The following is a 21,508-nucleotide window of genomic DNA, read 5'->3' as shown; positions in this document are numbered from 1 at the left end:
GCAATCTTCTGAGAATTCCATGGACTGGAAATCTTCTGCCTGCTAAGGACCTGACTAAATGAGATACTCTAGGAATGCTTTAGCAGGGAATACCCAATCCCTACTTTTCTTTTTGGTAGCTTATCTGCTCTACATGCAGGCCAAAAAAACCCATTTAGTAATTTCATAACCTACTTCAGAGAAGCCTGATTAAAGCCTAGCAAAGAGCAGAATGTCTTTATGCATCTGTGAATATAAAAGAGACTTGCTTTCCTTGATCTAGCCCACCAAATATCTTCTGTCTTCTTTGAACTGAAAAAAAAGGGCAGAGTCTCATTAAAATAATGGTTGGCAGTGCTCTTTTTAAAATATTGTTCAGGAAAAATAATTCTTGGCACACCAAGGATCTTTTTTTCTCAAGTCTACCTTGATAAATATGTTCAAATATACAATTCAGAGATCATTAATTCCATCTTACTAATTAAAATGGTGCTTATATATCCACAATGACATTCTGTCTTATCTTTGCATTGTGAAACTTGTTTATAAAATCCCTTAAAGTTACATTTGAAATGAATTTTAGCATGATGCTTATATTAAAAATTTATTGAATGTCTGCAATATGTTTTTACCTTTATATACAGGATAATTTATTTTCTACATCTACATGTGAGGTAGGAATAGGCATAGAAACTTTAAAAAATGAAGAGAAGGAGCATCTAAAACCAGAACATTAAGACTGTTCCTAGCATATGACTTTTAAGATGTAACACATCTTTCTGAAACTTTTAATTCTATGTATTTCTCAGATATTACCTTTCATCAAATTTCAGTTTTCTATAATCCTTACAATTTCCTGAAAAAGAAGAAAAAGTGTTAAGCATAGTTTTGTTTGATTAAATCAGTCTAAAGTCAGATTTTTAAGAACTAATGCTATCACTAAATGAAATCCTTTTCCATTCCTCCTAGTTTGCCATTATTTGTTCTCAGATAAAAGTTCTATTTATGACTGGACAATCCATCATCAATTCTTTGATATAATTTGCCCTTCTGTGAATAAATGAACAAGGTAATAAACTTCAGCAGGAGGAAAAGCAGATGGTTCTAAACTGCATTATACAAATTTCATAGAATATTGTATGAGAAATATAAGCACTATTCAGTCACGGATCATTTCTTTCCATCATTCCACCGACTGCCACCTTTCCAGGATTAAAATGTGTAAATAGACAGCTTTGTCTAATATGCAGAGTGACTTCTAACGGCTGAGAAACATTTCCTGAAAGGTAAAGAGATCACCAGCCTTTGAGATCAAATTATGACAAGGTCAAATCAAGAGTAGTTTTCACTATTAAGTAGCATAAGGATTTCAGAGGTACAGAGGACACGAATATTCAATTTTTTATTCTGGTCTGAGTGGAAGAATAGACATTGCTATTCTATTACAATATTAGTATTTTCTGCTGTAAATGCTTGTCAGCATGGCAACTGTTTGATTGTCATAAGCTTTTTACAAAATTTACTGTTTATAAGGCAGTTTATGTATGTCTTGAACAAAATAATTTATGCAATAGATTTTTTTCCTTTTAAATGTTTAGTAATGATTGTCATGATGTAAGTTATAATAGATATCCTCATGACCAGGTTTCTTTTATAATTGAAAAGGGAGTTATGAGACTAAATGTTTAGTAAAGGCAGTCTAGGAGAACAAACCAATGTATTTGGTATTAGAATGAAGTAATCAATATGGATTGTCCCAGCTAATAATAAAGTATGCAATTTAGTGTGTCCTATAATGTCACAATGTCAATGGCATCTGATCACTCAAAGTTACAAGATGCTTTTGGTCTGAAAGGGAAAACTCGTTTTGACATTTCATCATCACGTTTGTAGTCATGGTCATGATTCATGCACAGTTTTAATATGACCAATTAAAATACTTAGAGAATAACTTAGATAATGAAAAATATTTTTTGTGGTTTTGTTCTTGGTTTGGGGTTTTTTTTGTTTGGTTTGGGTTTTTACTTTTTTTCTTTTTTTAAAGTTATTTGATTTTTATCTTGGCTTTTTATATACAGAAAAATTAAGATCCTCTTGTAATTTCTGAATTTTGAAAAATGATTGACTGATACAAAACCTGATTTTTCTCTGATGAGTGTATTTTGTCCAGGATATACATCCCCTTAAAAGCTCAAGAAGGCCTCTCTCAGCTTCTAGTTTAGTCACTTTTTCAAAAGAATTTCCCAGAACTTGGTTGCCAGACACTAAGTCTCCAGTGATCCCTTTCTCATTGCTGTTTTCAAGTAGTGTATCCTTTTTTTGAAATTTGGCTTGGGAACGATGCTGATCTTGACAAAAGTGAGGTGGGGATTTTAGTAATTTGTGCCAGGACTTTGGCTGCTGTTCCTGTTTTGTAATCACCTTATCTGTGAGGGGTTTGTATTACCCAATCAAACTAACAAAATAAATAAATAGCCCAGTATGATGCACACCATGTTATTCTACTTTGCTAATTTCTTGAAGGATTTTTGGCTGTAGTTATTTGGAATGGAGTGAATTTTTTCCCAGTATCATTCCTAAGTCTATCAAGTATCATTTTTTATCTGGCTGAAGCATGTATCATGTATAAATATTAGTGACCTAAAGAGCAACCCACCAATCTCCAAAGAGTTAGAAAGATTATATGCATGCTTATTTGGTCAGTCACAGAGACATGGCACTTGTGTTTAGCATTTAAAACTTCTCTTCCTAATAAACATATTCCAGGTTTAATCCTATTTCTGACTCAGTTGATTTCAGCTTGAGTTCTTCAGTGTATTTTGTACAGACTGTAACTCATATATATTATGTCCTACCATAACCCAAAACTCATCTTCAGCTCTGAAGAATAGACTGTTTTGAGTCCTAAGTTAGTTGTGTTTCCTTCACAAATTGCACAAGGGCTGGTCAAGATGGTTTGTGGATCAAGCAAAGCAGAAATAGAGTCACATGTTTTTATTATTTTTATTATGTGGGTTTATAAAAGACCAGGTTGTTTTAATCTTACTTATGTTGACCAGGTCTTATTCTACACCTAGTCTGTGGAATTCTTTTCAGTGACTGCTTCTTGGTGAACAATCATATTTTAAGCCATGATGCGGTTGTAGACTAGTTTGCTTGATATTGGAAAGGTCAGCATTGCTACAGGTACGTGTCTCTGGAAGCTGCTGGCATCACATCAAAAGTGCTGAGCAGAAGAGAATTTAAGAACCCCTTACAGTAAGCAAAGCATATTCTGTACTGGTTTTGTGAATTAAGTTATTCAGAATTTTATTTTACTAAGCAGTTTTATGGTGGTTCATTTTTGTTGGGTTTTTTGTTTTTTTTTTTTTTTTTTTTTTTCCCATATAGGATGTGCAGACTGCAAACCTAATCTAATTTGTGGAGGTTCTGGCTTTGTTTATTTAGTGGAGGGTTTTTTCCCTACAAAAAGTCAATGGATAAGAAAGTGTTGCACTCCACAGCACAGTGCCTTGCAGCTTTGGAAGTTTCCAAGTGCTGTGCAGGTGAGTGGAAATCCCAACCCATTTTCTATGTGGGCTTTACCTTGTAATGCACTGAGATAGCAGGGGTCTCAAAAACCAGAATATAAAGCAGCAACCTGCCCAATCTAGAGGTGTTGAGAAGAGGGAAGGAAGGAATAGATCTGTGGCTTAAATTCTACCCTTTGCTGCACAGAAATGCCTATAGCCAGATCCAAGACAATGAACAAAGAAATAAGAAAGAAATCCCTTTCAAAAGAAATACTAACTGTCTTCCTAAAGGGCTGAGGAGAAAAATCACTTCTATCTTGTAAATTGATTGTTGAGAGCATAATTTTTGAGGTTAGAGACCCTCATTTAAGACCCCCCTCCCCAACATTTTTGTGCCTACAATCTTTCCTTGCCTAGGGGAATCAGTGAATTACACTGTATTATTAAGTGCTAATGGCTTTAGTGGATGAAAAAGGAAACAAAACAAAGCAGAAATAATCTATACCCTAATTGCTTCTGACAAAGTCTCTCTGCTTTGCATATAATTTTGCACAATTCCCATACTTTCAGTTTGAGAAAATAATAAAAATAAGCAGATGATCCTCTTAAAATGTATTGCACATTAATATGAAAAAAATACTCTGTTGACTACATTCCTAAGATAAATGCAGTTAGCTCAGTAGAGTTTAAGGGCATGAAAATCAGGGCAAAACTAGAGAGGTTTTTTTATCGCATTATTTTCTGCTGTGTGAATGGTGAGAAAAATTTTTGTTTCACCTCGATGAAATATTTCCGACAAAATGCACAGCATGGAACAAAGCTACAGGAAAATATTTGCAGCATCTTCAATTTTGCAACACTTATTTTACATTGCCAAAAATATTGCATCTTGTGCTCTGTAAGTTTTACTCCTTCCTGACAAATGAACACCGATTTCAGAATTTCGACATAATTCTGAGGAAGCGATTTTGGTCATGCTGGTAAATTTATAAAGAAATATTTAGCTTCTGAGAAATGTATTATGTTGTGTGCCACTATAAAAACTATATATCTTCTTGAGCCCTTGTAGATTCTTGCAGTGTTACGAGAAACATATATTTCATATAAAGCACTTTGACTATATCTACACCAGTAAATAAGATGACCAGAGATCATTGTCACCTCTGGTGCGAAAATTATGTTGGTGAAGTGTCTTTACTCCTTTGTGCCCAAACCATCATACTGAGACAAATACCCAACATGCCAATTCCTGATGATGTCCCAGCTGTAATGCAGGTCGGTAACAGTCAGTATGGGTAAAATATTTGTCAAAATTTTGTAGAATTTGTGAATGCTCTTTCCATACTCGACTTTATACTCTAGCCCTGGTCTGTGCATTCCTTTGGCTGTGACCTAATGACTGAGTCACTATGGATAAATGATTCCTTGATAACTTGCAACGGTGAGTAGGAAAAAGTGTCTAAACAGATAAACAAATAATGGTTCAGGCTTTAAGAGAAGATGGGGTGACACAAATAACCCAGTCATACTCTTCTCCGTCATTGCTTCCCTCTGAATAAATGAATTGCATTTTGGAGGAGGAAAAGGAGAAGGAAGAGTACATGGTCTTTAATTCAGGTCTGTAACCCCCAAAGCTGCTTCTCTCAAGGTCAGGATTGCAGGAGCCTTTTGTCTTAGTAATGATAATGTAACCAGTTTTCCCCAGAAAAGGTGTCAGCAAGAGATTGCTACTTGTTTTTGTTCCTGGCAAATATAAGAGCCTGGAAGCTTCAATCTGACCTGGTTTTGCTCCCTCCCGCGCAATGAAATAGGCAAAGGGCAGCACAGGGCCAGCTGGGTTAGCACTATGAACATTGAGGTCAAAGATATGCTGGAGATTTCCTTTTTTCATTACAGAGCAGGGTACTTAGGGACAGAACATATTGGAAAATCAGGATTTACATCCCTGTTGCAGAGATAATGCAACAGTCGTACTATTTGTAGTTTTGGAGCTCAAATAGCAAAGTAATTTTTCTATGTGTTGTTAGAGGAGGTGGGAGGGAAGTGATCAAGAGTTCTGCTTAATTAAAAAAGCACACCCTAAACCACCCCCCTCCCAGTGAAACACCTGCATAAAAACTGTGCATACAGAGTACAATACATGCAATTTATCATCGTTGTGAGTAAGCTGGAGTGACCTAAGCTTTCCAAACACTGTTCTTGCTGTGGAATGCAGCCATTCTTCATGATAGTCTTCAGGGCATAACTATTTCTAAACCTAAAGTGTTTCACAGCATATTTTAAATAATCAGTCATCATATTAAATGCTCTCAGTAACTCCAGTGTTTCTGTGTTTGAGCTACTTCTTATTGCAGAAAAATTACACAATAGTACAGAAAATAACTATTTCACCCCAGTACTAGCTTGTCAAAATGTAAGTATTTTCTCCCAAATATAAGTATTTCATTTCAGTGTGGGTTTTTGAAAAATATAAAAGCGCTGAGCTTAAAAAATGCAAATCTTAAACCAGACTTGTAACCAGCATTATCCTTGGAGCTCTGAAGTAGTCTAAAGAGTGGTTTTGGGTAGAAATATAAATTTTCCTAATATGGAAAACTGTAAATGATAATGTTTTGCTCTGTATCGTATGTACAATATAACTCAGGTCAAATGAATTAAGTAGTGTAAGCTGGTCATTATGACCCCCAAGGAAGTCAATGGGAAGGGAAAAGCTCATAGGAACACATAAAAGCACAGGACAATTAATTCCTCATCTTTTACACATGTATTATTTTAGGATGAAATTAGTTAGATATTTGAATATTAGAGATATATATACATATAGATGTAGATATATACATACAGTAAAAACTATGCCACAGATAATTATAAGCATAAATCAATAAAGACTTGGGATAATCCTCTCTTGAGGCACAGAAACTAGAGGCTACACTCATGAGGAAGCAAGATAAAAGGACACATGGAGTTTTTGTCCATATGTTTGCTTTCCCTAAGTATTCCAGTCTAAAGAAGATGAAGGACTTGTGTTCCAAAAGGGTTCTGGAAGCATCAAACATTCTCCTCTATTCAATTTGTCCAGCAGATCCAACTCTGAAGCTGATTCTTAGGATATAATCAAATTATCAGCATGTTCAGTAAAATTTTGGATTCAGTTTGGACAACTGAAATGAGACCAATTTTCAGATAAGATGAAGTATGAAGTGCTAAAATGAGGTTTATGGAGACATGAGGAACATATTCTCTGCTACTCCAATTTATGTAAAATTCCTGTGATTTCATGTTTAAAAGAATATTGGATTTTCTGACGGAACCTTAAGCACAGTTTTGAGTGATCCTTTGCTGATTTATGCTTTACATTCTCACATGATTCTGACAATGAACCAGATAAAATTTGGCAGTTTTGATTGTGTTACATTTTGAGATATTGAGCCTATTTGGACCTGAAACACAAGAGAAACTTGTAGTTATGGACCCACCCAGAAAGAAACTGAAAAAAACAGAGGCCCAGCCCTCCATAAAATTAAATTAGGGATTTTCACATAGTGTGACTTATGAATATGAAAATTAGGTGAGATGAATCCTGCACTCCAGCCACACCACTGTTGGTGTGGAAGCAATAACTTCCAAGATGTAGCCTACATGGGCACTAGGAGACACGTTTCCATGTTCTCTCAGTCGTTTCTTCCACACCAGCAGCTGAAATGGCAGAGCTCTAACACAGTGGGGACCAGCTCTACCCCTACACCAATCTGCTCACCTGTCCACCAGGTACCACCAACTGCACCCACCCACTCCCATCTCCTCTACTTACTGTACATTCACCTATTGCATGTTTTACTTCAGCAGGCTTTTCATTGGCAGAGGCTTTTTGCCTCCTGGGAGGAGAACAGCCCTTGAAAACAGCTGGTTTCTGGCAGAAGCTGGAAAGCCAAGATGTTTCTGCACTCAAGTACTTATCTGAAGGATCTGTCTGCAGCTCCAATAAATGCCTCTGCCTTGACAGACCTGGCAACTGCGGCTGTTGTGCACCACTTTAGCTGGCTGGAAGCTTCTGCACCACACTAAGCAAAGCTGTGTACCAGTACCAGCTCTTCCCATCCTGCCAGCAAACTTATGTCATGCTAGAGAGGTATGACATGGAATGAAGCTTTTAGTTTTGTGCTACCACAGGCATAAGAAACAGTAAAAATACAGATTAAAAAAAAATAAAGAGAGAACAAAGTCTTGCTCAAGTATATGGAATTATAAGGATTTATAGAATCTACAGAATTTATATACAGAATTTATGTACAGAATTTGTACAGAATTTACACGCATAGGCAGATTTTACATCATTTCAAGTCATCTATAGTTTATTGTATTTTAATTTATCCAGTGAATCACATCCTTTGTTATCTTAGCTGAATTTGCCAGTGATGGAGAACTGAACTGTCACTGGTGATCTATCCATGAAATGTAACTGCACTAAAATGGACTTGGGTTTTTTTTGTTGTGTTTTTTTCTGTTGCACCTGTAGGCAGCCTCTCGCTCTTCATTATTGCTCTCAGAGCTCAATTTTAAAGAAAATAAAGCCTTTTCCAGATTATTGAGAATGTAATTTGACTTTGGTTGTGGGTTTGTTTTTTTTTCCCCAATCATCCTTCTTCTTGTATGCAGTTCAGAAGTTTAAGATGTGTTTGATTTTAGCACTAGAATAGGAATAGGAATAAATTGAACCTCAGATTAAGAAAACATGCATGGTGAACAAGCAGTATACAATCTGTCAGAATTTTTTCTCTGGGAGATATCTTCTCAAGCAGTCAGGTTTTTAAGGGAATTGCAGTGCAAAACAAACTTTTTGATAATGGTTAGAAGTAGTTTCAAAATTTTTCTGGCACATGTCATTCATATGTAAGATTTAGGAAATGTTCACCCCAATTTAACTCTTCAGAGTCTCAAAGCATACCCCAAGCTTAAACATGACAATACTGCAGGCATCACAAAGAAGCAGGCTTAAAAGACTAATTACATTGACTTAAAGGACTCTTGGGTTGAACTAAGGAATAAAAAGGTCAAGAGTAGTCTTAAGGGCTGCCCAGTAAAACGGCAGCAGGGGAGAGAGTGAATGACCAGTCGTGTGCTGCATTTTCTCACTACAATGAACAGTATGGATTATGAAATGACATGAAAGGCAAAGCTCTTGCACCTCAAGGAAACACAGCCCTGACTTCTAGCAGGAAGAGCACCTACAGCACAATCTGACCCCATCAGGCCAGTGAACTATTACTCACATGAAGAAAAACACTAGAATAAATGAGACAATTGAGACAAGTGTTTGCTACTTAAAATTTCTGGGAGGCCAGTGTGAAACAGAACACGTAATTGATGTGGGAGAAAATAAAAGTAAAATGCATTACATCCTTATCCTTTCCCCCCCATCTTCTTTCCTTCATCTCACTCCATTATTTATGACTGAGAGAGGAATGACTTAGCTAGAAGATTTCCTTGAGCCCATGAGGAGGAGAAGGGACATGAGTTCTAATGATTGAGACCATGTACAACAATTTCAATGTAATCAATGTCTTAGAAAATATTAGGATAATGCCAACATTTTGTCACAGGAAGAAAGTAGGAATTCCAAATAAAGACAGGGTCTTAGGAAGAAACCAGGCAGATACTCTTGAGAAAAGCTCCCAGTAGGAGAGGAAGAGTCGACTTCATAATGCAACACTGAATGCAAACATGCACCAGACTAAGGGAGAGAGAGGGAGCAGGAAGAATCTCAAGCTGTAGTGAAAAAGAAAACTTAAACACAGCAAACTTTCCAAGGTGAGGCCAGGCTTTGAAGAAAGAAGGGGAAATAAAGGAAGAGAGAGGGAGAAGCATTACACTGCCAGACCTTTGCACTCATTGTAGCCAAGATATTGGAACAGCTAAAAAGGAACTTTGGAGTGAGATATATTTTAAGTTTCTGTTTTCATATTTCATTTTTTGTTTCCAATTTTACAGTCAGGAATTCATCTCACTGTTTGCTAGGACACATTTCTTTCCTTCTTTAGTCTTTTCTTGTGAAAAGAATGGGCTGTTTTGGCAACAGGCATGCTATAGAGAAATAACCTATGATGCTGGATTCACTCAAGCTGGCCATTGTCCTTTACCATGTGATGAAGGAGACCAATGAGTTTAGGGTGCAGAGTGTCTTGTGAAGTTCTTGCTAGACACAGCCCCCACGTGGGCTCAAAACCCAAGCTTCTCAGAAACCTAATTGAGCCAACAATGAACTGGGTAAACTAAAAACTATGTAAACTTGTATGTGAGTGAAAATGGGGCAGAGTGCAAATCAGACATTAAACAAGCCTTTTTTTTTTTTTTTTTTTGACTCTCCCAAGCCCTTTCAGATGTTAGAACAAGTAAACAGTATGTGACAATTTTGTTTTGTTGTTAATCCTGGTATCAGGGTCAACTTTACCTTACTTTTCCACCCTTCCTCCTTACTACAACTATTGTTTGATGTGCCAAATGTGTCAGTTTTAGCTTTCTGTTTAAGGTAAACATGTGCAAAAGGTCACTTTTGTTACAGTAAAATAAATTTCAAATGTAGCCCTGTGCAAATAGAGCTGGGAATTTTTATATTTAAACAAAAAAGTATTTGTTCTCTTTTGTGTAGGCGCCAATGGCAGTTCTTATATGTAATACCATTAACACTGGTAGCTGAAATTCCCCACAAGGAAATGATTCAAGACAGATGATAATAAAAAGTGGAGAAAAAAAATGGGATGTGGTTACAGCAGCAAAAAATCTCACTTATTATGGTTATGTCTTCACTGCAGAGTTGCTCAGCTGGTGTCCCCAGTTTGGCAGCAACAAAATCTTCCAAAGCAAGTGGAGTGATGCCTTGATCTAAGCAAGATGAATTGCAGAGCTATAGATTAGTGTGTGTGCTAATTGTTCCTTTTCTTAATCTGATGAATAGCTCCCTTTGCAGGGAGGATTCCAATATCCCTCTTGTGCCTTACTACAGTTCCCTCTTTGCTTCACTCTGTTCTTGGGAAAATAATGTCTTCAGAACCACACCATGTCTCCATGGAAGCCCTGTCTTACACCTGTGACTCAGACCTAGTTATTGCTATTCTCTTCATCATAATACGCTATCATAAAGCTAAAATTATCGGTGCAAAAAAATATGAAAGCATTAAATTAGCAAGAACAAATTAATCTTCCTTTACTGTAGACATTTATGGTGTGGAGTGTGATCCACAGGAACCATACTAGGTGTCACCATGACACTGAGATGAAGATAACCTTAAGAACATCTGTTCATTGTCTACAAGGAGAGGGGAGATGAGATGTAACCATTTACATCAGCTGAGATGGATCCTACTCCCAGGGACTAATCTCAGATGGGAAAGAGCTATCACTATTTTTACTACCTTGAGTTCAGATCACTGACTGACACAGATCACAGTTGTTAATCACTGACTGTCAGAATGAGCACTGGATTGCAGTGTTAAATCAAACAGATTAGCTGAGGTCATGAGAGAGGCAAAGCAGGGTGGACTGTAAGCATTTACTGAGTCAGACCTAGTTACCTGCCCTTTCCAGCTGAGTCTTGTCACTGCTAGTGGAGGCGCCCCTTCACATGTGTTTTCAGTGTGTCTTACAACATTCTGCTCAATAATGAGCATCTGTCTCAATTTAAATGCTGTGATTGTCCTAAGATTGATGTTTGCCATGAAGGTGGAAGGCTAGACCAGAGACAATAGAATAAAAGGTGAGTACTTTTACAGACAAGTGCTAGACAGTAGAAAAGGTCACCACTTGCAGCTGACGCTGGTGCAAACAGAGCTTTTTAGCTCTTTCCCAATATTGATTAAACTAAACTGCCTGAATTCACTGACTGGGCAATGAAACAGGAAAGGATCTGTCTGAGCTAAGAAACAGAAGTTAACTAAGATACCAAAGCTAAGAGTTAGCAAATGAATGCTGGGGTTTCTGGAGAACCCATGAGCTTCCATGTAAGGCAGCTAAGGAATCTCCAGACAGGATTGTTTTTTACTGGAGGAAACTTAAAAAATTATAAAATTCAAGCAAGGAGAAAACTAATATTACAGGCTGATAAATGAGAGATTGATAAAATGAAGTGAAAATAGGGGGACCATGCGCTGTCATGACACTTGTAAAAACCAAGATTAAAAACATAAATGTGTAAGTGAGGGATTTCTATCTCAAATGTGATTTTACATTGTGTTTATTCTGTCTAAAGGGTTCAGCAGTGCAGACTGGATGTGCCTTGAAGATTTTATGTCAGAAATCACGCAGTTTGATTAGACTTGGAATCAGTTAGCCAAAGAGATGCTCATCAGTTCTTCACTGTATCCTTGCATTTTCAAGAAAAATAGAAACATCGCCCAAGATAAATTTTCTAAACACAGTTTTGGGGAAAGCAGTGGTTGCTATAGCTAGCCATGATTACCATAATTATCCACCTGAATACCAGCCCACCAGGACAGATAACTGGCCTGAGCCTGGGAAATGGTGAAATCAAAAGTTTTCCTCTTTGAGGTTTCATCTGGCTGCATTTCAGGCTACTACACGGAGTTTCATTTGTGCCACTCTATTTATATTCTCTATCACATACATGGATGCATAAACTGATCCATTTTAGAACCCCATGCACTGGATGTAAGCACCTCATTTGGAAACTTTGTTAACTGCATGTCAGCTGTAGGAAAATGACTTCAAAATCCAATCAACACCATAGACAAACTCACCAGAAAGTATCTTATCTCATATTTCAGCAACAAGAGCAAGACTATTTTACCTCCCATTTAATGTGTGAGAAGACCCCAGACCATAAAAATCAAATAAGACTCAGGAAGAAAGCTGGGCTGGGCTAATGAAAAACTTATGTGTGAAATGAAGAAACTTTGTAGGGCCAAGTACACATTGATTTCATAATTTAGATCCTGTGAGATGCTTTTCCATTAGATGGCAAAAAATTTCTCCAAGCTTTGCCTTGGCTAGAAAGTGTTGGTTTTAATGTGATAATAAGCTTAGCATCAGTTTTCAAATGAGCTGTAGATCCTCATTGATCCATTCACTGAAACCCATAGCTCCAGTTTGATCTAGAACTGTTGTGGAGTTTTCTTTTGGGGTTTTGCTGTGGGTTTGATTGGTTTATTTATTTATGTAAGAAAATAAACCTAAACCCAGAATTTCTCTTTTTAGCTGGGTAAAATGAAGCCTGGAGAGCTCAAAGAGTTTTGGCAAAGCCAATGCATAGGTCAGGGCAGAAGAAGATCAGCACTCAGGCTTGTATCCCATATTCTCATTGCCCTGGCACATGTACAGATGTCTCAGTGCTTTTCAGAGTATTTAAGTATCACCAACTTTGTGTGATCAATTCAGAAACCAGGCAAATGAACAAAATCTGAGATGCAACTGAGATAATTCAATAGACTAAGGAAACATAAGAAAATAGTTCAATGCTTCAGCGTGAACAAGAGATGGACAAGAAGAGAAACAAATTTTGATTTATTGAATTAAAATAACTTATTTAGTTACAGCTTCACTGAATATTCTCCTGGAAAGCTTCCTTTGCCTTGCAATACATTTATTTTTAGTATGGGCTTTTTAGTCTTCATTTATGGCTGTAGAGAGGAGCTTGGAGTATGTTATATTCATTGAGGTTCTCAACATTTGAATAAAGGATTCCAGTGGCACTCTACCTGACATTTCAAACATCAGAGCAGACACCCTTCAGTTCCAGAGGTCTACAAGGTAGAGGCCCCTCCAGAATTTTTTGTAACCACCTGCTGAAGTGCTGTGTTGGGCTTTTCAAGATGAAGCCAAGACAGTAGCGCTGTTAACCTGTTTTGTTAGCAGATCATGCTGCTTTCCTCTGTCAGAAGTGCAATGCTCTGAGGATCATTCCCAAGGTCATAACCAGTGCTGCTCCTGTTGTGTGCTGTCAGTCGATGAAAGCAACAGACAGACGCCTAAAATTATTCACCTAAGTAAGCATATGCAGAGATGGGGGCAGAGCTGGGTGACATTTCCAAGACATCTTATACATATCTTAAAACTTGCCCTGCATAAGTGTGTGCTCCTGTTTCCTCTGTCTTGACTTTTCCTGGATGTTGGCAGTGCTCTGCACATTAAGGGTCATGACTGCTTTAGGGGTCACAGGAGAGTTCAGAAGCTTGTGGAGGATGTTTTACAAAAGCAGCAACAACAACAAGAGATTAATAATATGAAAAGCAAGTTGTGCTGTTTAGCCTTTGATTAAAAACAGCAGCCCTTCATTCAAACTCAGCATTCAGAAGGGTTTTATGAAGACAGAGGCGTGAAAGGACTCAAAGTTTTCAAAAGTCAAAATTTTTATTTCATCTAATTACCTGCCTAAATGTGAGTGGGGGTTAGGCTAGCAGTGAATGCAGATGGAGAGCACACCTGCAGAAGGAGGAGGCCCTGCTCTGTGGGTTGTCTTCATCCAGTCCACTCCACTTACTACTGCAAGTGATCACATGAGATTTCAAACTCAAATTTGGACCTCTTCAACTTCATAGATTTGGTTGTAAAATTAGTCTATAACCTAGCTTTAGATAAAAGTGACCAGTAGTGACCTGTGTGAATTGGCTCTAGTTACAATAAAATTTTATAGGTCTAAATAAGATGTGGTTTATAAAACTAAGGTAAAGTCAGGGTGAGCTGGATGCCAAACAGAAGCAAAACTTAATAAGTTGCTATCACCTCTACTGCTTCTTTGGCTGTGCAAGTCCAATGTGGTGAACTGAGTAGGATGGTGGGGCAGAAGGGCAAGAAAAAGGAGGCCAGGACACCACAACTTCTCTGGTTTTGCATGGAAAAATGAGACATTGATGGCTGGCCCTTTCCATGTGGATGCTTTTTCAAGTTCATTTTGGTTGAATATTTAGATTTAATGAAAGGTGAAAGTCTGAGGTTACCAGAATAGTTAGTGAACCTTCTGCCAATTAAAGGTTTTGCCCCAAAGACCACACCTTGCGATGGCTGAATTTCACTGCCACCCCTTCCAGAGTGTTTTCCCTCTGCTACCTTGTTATTGTAGTGATGGTGGCATTGTAAATTATAGTCCCAGCTGGATGAAGAACCCTTCTGAACTGATCCTAGTGCTGTTCCCTATAGTATTGCTAATGATTACACAGCTGCCTTGTAGGCATTCTAGAGCATAGGCTCATGGGTCTGTCTCCAGCACAAGTTGCAATAAAGTTTATTTTCATTCAAAACAATATATATTGGGATTATTGTCAGAGCAGCCCCAGAGGCTTGCATAGGAGGTCTAGTAAGCATTGGTAAGAAAATTGGAAGCCTTGAGGTTATTAATGTTGCTAGAACAGCAAGCTTAGTGGCCAGCAGAGGTATAATTTACCTACGCTAGCATCACACACTGGAGCAAGGCAATCAAGTAAGAGGTCAAGAGACTTTAACACAACATAAGATAGATATATAGCCCTGAGCCTTTTAGGCCAGATTCTCAGCTGCTGTAAATCAATGTAGCTTCATGGGAATCAGTGGACCTATGCAGTTTTCAATGTGCTAAGAATCTGGCCTATACCCTCTATGGAAGTTATCCTAAGATCTGAAATGAATGCAGCAGCAAAACTCAATTTTTATTTTTGCTTTGTTTTTAAGCCAACACATGACATTTTTAGCTCGGCTATACATCGGTTTGGAGAGCAAGACTGAAGTTTAACACTTTTGGCAAGGACACATCTCAAAATGGTCATGAAAGGGCTGATGAGATTCCATCAATGTACATTAGCTAATAGAGAGAAAACGTAAGAAGATGCAGAAGGAGCAGATATCTGGTTTTAACTGGTTAGTAACCAAAGTTCAGGTAGCATACAGTCTTTTTGCTTGCAGCTGTGAGTTCCAGTCTATAAAACAGAAGTTCATGTTCCTATTTATAAAAACCAGCTTGACCAAAAAATGTAACATCAGCTTTTGGAGATGTAAGTGACATGAAAGTGTGCTTTGAATTCATGCCAGGGGATAGAGTGGGAAAGCTGACAGAGATAGCAGGGAGTGTGAGGAAGACACAGACAAGTAAAATGCATGCACCATTGACTCACAAATACCAAGGGTTGGTCTTTCTTGGTAGATATAGATCCAAGCTACAATTTTTGTTCCTGGATTGCAGTCCAAGTCTATGTGTCAGTGCAGTCCCAGAGCTGTTGGAGTTTCAGAGACCACAGAGGAGGTTGTGTCTAGTGTTTTTTCAGAATAATTTGTGGGAACTCATAAATGTAAATCCTATGCTAACGCTTGAATCTCTAATAGACACTTCAGCCTCCAGTAGTACTGCCTTCTGTTCTTAAGAAGTTCTTATATGTACTGATTTATCACAGTTGCATATAGTACCTGTCAAATGAAGAAGCTTTTACTACTTTTCTCTGATGAAAAAATTAATATTGAGTGCAAAGAAATTGAAGAAGCATAAATATGTTTCTGAATTAGGCAGATCAGCCTGGTAAACAATCAATTTACTTGTCCTACATATCTGTAGGGACTTGAGCTACTTATGTGTTCTACTTTTTTATGCTCTCTAGTTGTTGTCCTTTCTTTGGACAAAGACCTGACTCCAGGTGGCCTCTGAGGAGAAGCTGCTGTCATTTGCATTAATATATCAGTATTTTGAATTTTTGTATCTGTTGAAAATCTCAGTTTCATAACTGATCTGACAGTAACAGCCTTCAATAAATGAGCTTTTTTTTGGCCCTGGAGATTAATCAAGTCACATCTTCCAGGTCAATAAGGTATTAAAAATTTGAGATACTACTTTTCTTTCAAATAAGATACTTAAAAGCTGGATTAGATGGGGATTTAACAGATCAGAATCGAGAGGGCTCATAACATTTTGCCTGTTTCAAAGCTCATGTTTAAGAAAAAGTTTTAAGTTTAAAGTAAAATAAACTGGAAAGTGATATACCCTGTCTGCTGAGAGCAGACAAGAGAATAGGAGCTAACAAAAGTGAGTTACAGCTTTTTACACAGCATTCTCTTTCTCCCTCCTTTACTTCAACTCTCTCTGAATCAGTTTATTCCCAGGTGTGCTTCCACACAGATTTTCTGACCAACAAGAAGCAGAATCCTCACAAATCCCTTTTGTTTGTTTTCTTTGCATTTGCTCTCAGTAAATAGAAACAAGCAGGACCCTGACGAAGCCTGAGAGAGCAACATCCCTTTAATCACGTCAGGTTTGACTCTCCTCTCCTACCTGCCCACCCTCAGCACTGCTGGGGGCTGCTCCCTCCCCAGCAGCAGCAGCAGCAGCAGCAGTGCAGCCTCTCTGCTGTTGGCAGAGTTCACAAATCATCAGGCTCATTAACACAAACTGAACTCGACTGTGACTCAAATTGATATACCAGAGAGTCAACTGCAGTTGCTGGGGAACCAAACACTGCAAGTGTTCTGTTGCCACCACTGCTGCTGGGGAGGAGACCTCTGGGCAGAGAGCTGGGGCAGAGAGCTGAAGAGCATGACTTCTTAGGTTACACCAAACTGGACCACCACAGAGTCTTTGGAAGTTCCTACTGTCACTGTCTGGGTTGCCCTGGAACAGGGTTATAAAGCATGTGTGAGGCCAAGGAAATCTGTTCTTTCATGCTCCTTTGCATGGTAACTGAAAACCAGCAGCTTTACTCAACCATCTCCTTAGAGTATTTGCGCTCTCTGGAAGGGGAGCTGCCTTCCAGAAGCCAGTGCTGGTGACAACAGACCAACTGGCATGCTTGTAACCCTTTGTTTTTATGTGGGCAGTCTGCCAAGCTGATCAGAATCTAAATTTAACTGTACTTCTTCAGGTATTGTGAAAACAGTGTGTTTCTGGACCACTGGATGCTGGGCAGCGAGCCACCCCAAGGACCAGGAGCCAGAACCTTGTCTGTTGGCATGTGCTATGGAAAGCATATAGCTGATTCTTTCTTGGCCATTTATCTCCTGCTCCAAACAAGGGGCAGAAGTTTTAAGTGTTAACCCTTCCAGATATTTAGGAGGGGTGCTACAGACATGCATTGACTATTTCAGAATAAAAAGGCTGGCCCACTCTTCCTGTTTAAGGGTGAAAAACACTGGTCAGGATGCAAACCTTACCTGCATGACATATAAGGATTTGATTCCACTGATCTCAGTGGAATTTTTGCTTGTTGATACTTAAGAAGAACCTGACCCACAGTTCTCCAGAGCTGTGAGGATGGGATCAGATCCCTACACTATGTTACAAGCATCTCTTGATGACTCCCAAGGCACTTGCAAACACGAAAGAGCATAAAATATGAGATGAATGGGAAGCTTGAACAAAACAGAAATTGTAAACCTTTAGGCAGAATTTCTCTCTGTGGATTTCAGAGTCTCCTGTTACTCATAGGTGAAGATCACATGGCCAGTGAGGATCACAGGACGTGACACAGCAAGATCAAAACATAAGCACAATTCCTGAGTAATTTTAGCTAAACCAGGAACAAATCTGGCACCATTTGACTCTGGCCTTTCAGCTCTGAGACAGGGCAATAGCAGTGCTCATGCCAGCTGGCTATCTGCTCTGCAAGAGTCAACAAATTTCTTGACATGCGATGTCCTTATATCTCATTTGTTGATTGGAGCAGTGAAATATTTATGAACTGCCATCAGTGTCCAGCTTTTGAGTTCTGACCCAGTAAAGGATAAATATGGGACAATTTGCCTTTGGCCTTTCACTTTGGCCAGTGACCAGCTTTCTGTCTGTTTGTGGTTTCAACTGGATGGGGAAACAAACATCCCCTAGGTAAAACCCTTTCCATATCTATGACTTACTCCAGAAATAAATGATTTTAAAACCAAACACATTGAGTGAGAAACAAATCCCACACAGTTGTCCAATGGCCTTTGACCTCCTAATGGCTTGGTGCCATCTGGCTGCCAGCTGGCTACTTCACTACATGAGGAAATAAGTTTCTCACAGACAAGGCTCTCTTCCACTTTTAGCTGTACCAAAAAAGAAAAAGCTAACCCACCTTTCCTATAGCACCCTTTCATTCCAGAAAAGGGAGAAATGTGACACAGGTGGCTGCTGAACTTTCAACTCTGAGTGGCGAACTACCAACTAGCTACTGCTGGGCTACACACTCCCACAGCAAAACAAAATGTTGCTTGGGCAAATCATTGTACAAGTCTTCCACTTGAAAAGAAGTATTCAAAAATTGAGAGAGAACAAGTAGATAAAAGAAGAAATCAAATATAGTGAGAGATATTGTAGACTTTTTGTACATGTTAAGACATAAGTAGAGATGCATATTTTTAGCAAAAATGCAAACAGCTAGACTTTATATACAGACTCTGCAAAAGGATTTCTGCTTTTTGCGAAAAGAGATGGGAAGAGAAGGACATTTACTTTGAAGTGAAAATATTTCTGCCTGATTCAGCAGACATTTGCCTAGTTCATGGAAACACAGCAAATGTGTGTTGTCAGGAATGGTAACATAAGCTCCCTTGACCCTCCCAGCTGTCTACCAAAATCCAGGACCCATGAGATTAATTGGAATGCCTCTGAGAGCTGGAGGAAGGAGACCCTGGCTATAGTTCTCAGGCAGGTGGTGCCAGGGGCTCCTGGGGCTCCAGTGCTAGGCATGATGAGCTGGGCTAGGCAGGCAGCTGGACTGGAGGGTGATGTGCTGCTGCAGCTCCTTTCCTTCCACAGATTGGTGCTGCAATTATCCAACTGTCCCCATATCAACATGTGCACTCATGGCTCATGAGACAGGTCCAGCACAGGAAATGGATCTATATTGCTCAAGAGCCATTGAACACCTTTATATTACTCATGTAATATAAATTCATCTTAATTTCATATTCTTTCTTTCTCTCTTTCTTTCTTCCATCCTTCATTCCTTTCATCCTTTCTTCCTTTCTTCCTTTCTTCCTTCTCTTCCTTTCTCCTTCCCTTTCCTTTGTTTTTCTCCAGTAGTAGAGAAAACTAAGTATATCTAATCAGCATTAGGTGTTATAATTCGAATAATTTTTAACCCCACTGTGACCCTAGAATTTCCCCTTTCTCAAGATTCCATTCCCTTTTCCATTCTGTGGCCCCTACAGTGCATGATGTCCACAGACAATGAGTGTCTTCCCACCCTCCCTGTTGCCATGGAGATTCTAAGCGTTGCAGGAGATGTGATTCTCCCAGTCTACTTTCTCCATGACAGATTCTCTTCCATCCTGTCCTTTACAGCCTGACTCCAAGCCTGTTTATAGACAGAGAACTCTTTTCATTTACTTCAGTGGGATTTGAATCAAGCCTTTATAAACCACACATGTACCCAACAGGTATTTATTAACATGAGCTGGCCACGCACTCTATGCCATGAGTGTGGAAAAAACGAACAATAACTTTACAATTACCCACCTAAGCCCTCTAACAGGCTCCAAAGGCATGTCTCTTTGCCAAGCAAGCATTGAATCAAGTTTGACATTTCTAGGGTAAATCATTTTTGTGTTCTAAAAACCAAAAAAAAAAAGGTTAGGAAAAAGTCCAAAGAGTGAGAACATCCCCATTTTTGGACAATAATATCATCCAAATGTCCTATCCAAATGGCTTCAAATGTTCCAGAAAGCAATGTGTATTCTGGGATAAGACCACTGAATGCTAGGTAAAATTACAGGTGATTCTGCTTGAGGTTGGCAAGACTGAGCAAGGATTAAAATGGAATTATCGGTCCTGCTATTTCTTTAATTACTCATGAAGATATTAGTGTCACTCACAGTCTTTCCAGAACGATGAGACATCTTTACGTATTGACTTTACATACAGAGATTTCAGTTCTTTCACAGGCTGTGTCTTAATTCATTAAATTTTGAGTTGTTGGACAAGAAATTTGGTGTTATTTTGTAGTCTCTTCTTGAACTGAATTGGTGGAGCCTGAACCATCAGAGAGGACAACCCAGTGGACTTGGAAAACTCTCAACTCGCTGTGAGGGTGAGGTGTCACAAAGGACTTTCCACATTTTATCAGATGATAACTCTAAGCCAAAAAGTTTGGATCCAGACCCAGATAAAAAGCGCCTCCAAGGACAAATCTGAAGAGCTCCAGGGTTTCCATCCGAGCCAATTTCTAGCCGTGATGTAAGACAAGGTTATTTCCATTAATGTTTAAGTTTTGCATCATCTGTTCTCTCATGCTTCAACTTTTTCACTTTCAGCAGCAAATCAATCATCATAATACTAGCAAAAGCTTGGTTTTGTCATGTGCATGTTATAGCTCAGGGTGGATTGTCCTGCTGAAATATATATCTCTGAGAAAGCACTTTGGAGGCAAATACCTGCTAACAAATAGTTTTGTCTTGTTCACTATACCCAAATGTTTAAAAAGTAGATGTCAAAGTTGGAGTTTTCTGAGTCCTATGCTAGCATTTACATGAGTATAAGTGTCTTGCTTTTCTAAAAAAAAAGCTCAGTTACCTTGTGTCCATCTTCAGCAGTTCCTTTTGAAACTCATGGCTGATATAATTCTTAATATTGTCCATAGATTGAGGTAACTTTTCCTTCATTTGCTGCACATGTATCTTGGTCATTTCTTCTACTGCTGCTTTAGAAACTGGGTAGTTGCAAGGGTTAAACATAGGATTGTAAGTTCACAGATGTGCAAATACATATTTTTTGGCAGGTTAAATGCACTAGGCAACTTCTGCGTGTTTGTGCTTTGAGTAAGGAGGCCACCTGCTTCTAATGTTACAGGAATATGTTGGCTAGTGGAAAGGCAGAAACCATTTTTCACTAATTGAATAATTTCTGTATCTTATCCAAATGCCAAGAGATTGCTTCTATCCCATGATTACCTTGAAGTTTTGATGGCATATTCAAAAACAAAACAAAGCAAAACCAAAAAAAGAGCATTCTGAAGTCACTTTCCTGTTTGGTCCAAATCACTTTATTCCTAGTACAGAGTGGTGGGAAAATGGGTATTGGATGAAAGAAAAGGCAAATAGGAAACAATTGTTTGCTTGGATTACCAAGGCAGTGTCTGGGT

The 21,508-nt window shown here is 38.6% G+C and overlaps 1 long non-coding RNA gene across 2 annotated transcripts; it reads left to right on the top strand.

Annotated features, from left to right (window-relative positions):
• The first annotated feature begins 11,143 nt into the window (after positions 1 to 11,143).
• LOC135444799 (uncharacterized) lies at positions 11,144 to 14,753 on the top strand. Of its 2 annotated transcripts, XR_010439275.1 has the most exons (4): positions 11,144 to 11,241; positions 11,734 to 11,842; positions 13,180 to 13,250; positions 13,356 to 14,753. It is a non-coding gene; the product is annotated as an uncharacterized LOC135444799 (long non-coding RNA). The 2 variants fall into 2 exon arrangements; XR_010439274.1 differs by having other exon boundaries at positions 13,180 to 14,753.
• The last annotated feature ends 6,755 nt before the right edge of the window (positions 14,754 to 21,508 follow it).

The sequence above is a fragment of the Zonotrichia leucophrys genome, chromosome 3 (assembly GCF_028769735.1).
Source record: "Zonotrichia leucophrys gambelii isolate GWCS_2022_RI chromosome 3, RI_Zleu_2.0, whole genome shotgun sequence".
NCBI lineage: Eukaryota > Metazoa > Chordata > Aves > Passeriformes > Passerellidae > Zonotrichia > Zonotrichia leucophrys.
This window is presented reverse-complemented; position numbering and strand designations above follow the sequence as displayed.